Genomic DNA, 2365 nt, shown 5'->3' on the forward strand with positions numbered 1-2365 from the left:
ATATATGTATATATATTTTACAAACATAGTAAACAGAGTCAAATATATAATTTTGCTAATGCATTCATACTAGTTTTGAAGGGGGCATGGTACTCTAGAAATTACCTGCTAAAACCCTTATTTCAGTTTTTGCCTACCTGACTGTCCCTTTTATGATCTTCGACTTTATTACCTTTTAGTATTGGGCATAATTGCTTTCCTCAAAACTTCTTTAGTTAGTTTTTCATTCGCTTCTCTAACATTTTATTTTAAAATTGTTAGCCAAGAAGGTAGTTGATCTTACATTCAATTACATATTCATTTTTATTATCACTATTGACATAAGTGGTACTTTCATCTCATTTATATATTTAGTCTATATTATAACTTTCAAAATAAATCTGGAAGGTATTTTAGTGTTCAAGTTCTCATCTTATACATTTTATTTCTTTTAAAATTCCTACGTAATTGTTCTTCCAGTTTTCCTGTTATATCTGCTCTTTACCCCTGCCTGCTTTCTTTTTTCCACCTTATTATAGATAAAATAAATGTTGATTTTATTAACTGGTGCTTTTGTCAAAGATACTTAGTTGAGCCCTTAATCTTTACTTTCATTCATCTATTACTGTATATTTTGCTATGGTAGTAAGTTGGCTTTATGTTCAATTTCAGTTTTTGCCTACCTTACTGTCCCTTTTATGATCTATGATTTTATTACCTTTCAGTATTGGATATAATTGCTTTCCCCAAAACTTCTTTAGTTAGTTTTTCATTTGTTTCTCTAATATTTTATTAAAAAATTGTGAGCCTAGAAGGTAGTTGTTCTTAATTGGATGAAATACATATAAGACAAGACTGCTAGAAAAAATGTTATTTTCAAAATTCAATTACAATCAAGTCTATATATGGAATTTGGTCTGGGTGCTGTCAAATAAAACTCAAATAGTAAATTAGTGTACTATTCAGGGGTTTCGTCAGGGCTAAAAAAGATACAAACACTTAACATAAGTAAAAAAAATAAATAAGTGGAAAATAACAAAGGTATACATATTAAAGAAAGTACAAATTAAGAGATGAAAACGGATAAGAATAAAATCAAATGAAAATGAACGAGACAGAATTCATACCTGTTTTGACGGAAGTCAAAGTCAGGGTGAACAGTTTGTATTGGGAGGAGTGGGGATGGCAGTTAAGTATGTCACATTTAAAAATAATTTTAAAGTAAACATTGTAAAAAATATTAAAATTAGGTAAACAATAAATGATAATATACACAATAGAGGGGGAGAAGAAAAATTTAAAAAAACAAATAAATTGAAAATATAAAAAAAAAAATTAAATGTATGGATAGAAAAACAAAGAAGAAATAAAGTTAAAATAATGGGATACAATAAATGTAAGTGATAAAGAAAGACACTATACAAAATGAGTGGGGATACAGAGGTATGTAAGTCTCTCTATATATAAAAGAGAGCTGTTGAATCTTTGTCCTCGATAGACTTGGTTATTACTGAACCGATTTATGTGGGGCTTTTTGCTTTATGTTCCATTTCGCCATGGGAAGGTTTAAAGATGATGAAATCATGAGATTATTGTGTAGAAAAAAAATTATGAACAGAATTAAGCGTAAGGCTTGGAGTAAAGTAGTTCGGTAAATTTTTTTTTTTTTAGAAAAATGGAAACCATATTTGTTTTCAGGGTTGTCTCAAAGTACTGACCATTTTTTGAAGAAACTAAAAATCATTCATTTTTCACTTCGATTCCATCCATGTATTTTTTTTCTCGTCCGTTGACTATTTTTTACATAATTGTTAATAACTCCACTCCCTTTTATCCGATTGTCATGTTAATAGAACTGTTGGAAAGCTGAATGTCTACTCTTATAGCCGAAATCGACAAAAGCTAAATTTGATGCTTTTTTTAGGGAAAAATGTGGGTTTCAAATTAGGGAAAAAAATTATCACATTTTATTTTATATCTCCAGTTATAATTTCTTTAATTAGACCCGCTTTATGCCTTTTGGTGCAGTTTTTAGAGCCCTAAAAAACTGCCAAATTTGGTGTAGATCGGTCGAGAAGTATTGAAGTTATTTCCATTTTTTAGATTTTTAAAAAGAAATCTAAGGCTGATGTAGGGCAAAAATTTCAGACTAAGAAATGTTTTTTTCTGAAAATTCGTAAATAGGGGTTTCTCGAGGTGCTGAAAACGAATATCAACTTTGTTTCACTCCTAAAAAATCTTTTACCACACTTTGTATAGTAACTCGGTCTGATTTTTTTTTTAATATTCTGATAATTACAAGGCACAGGAAGAGTTTTTCTTTAAAAATTGTTTCATTGTACACCTTTGTTATTTTCCACTTATTTTTTTTTTTTTTACTTATGTT

General features: G+C 28.8%; 1 protein-coding gene across 1 annotated transcript in view; it reads left to right on the plus strand.

Moving 5' to 3' along the window:
* LOC106684569 (poly(A) polymerase type 3) overlaps positions 1–2365 on the plus strand; it is a 37984-nt gene that overhangs the window by 14243 nt on the left and 21376 nt on the right. The gene's annotated exons all lie outside the window — the stretch shown is intronic.

Source organism: Halyomorpha halys, unplaced genomic scaffold (assembly GCF_000696795.3).
Source record: "Halyomorpha halys isolate HHAL.00 unplaced genomic scaffold, Hhal_1.1 Scaffold594.1, whole genome shotgun sequence".
NCBI lineage: Eukaryota > Metazoa > Arthropoda > Insecta > Hemiptera > Pentatomidae > Halyomorpha > Halyomorpha halys.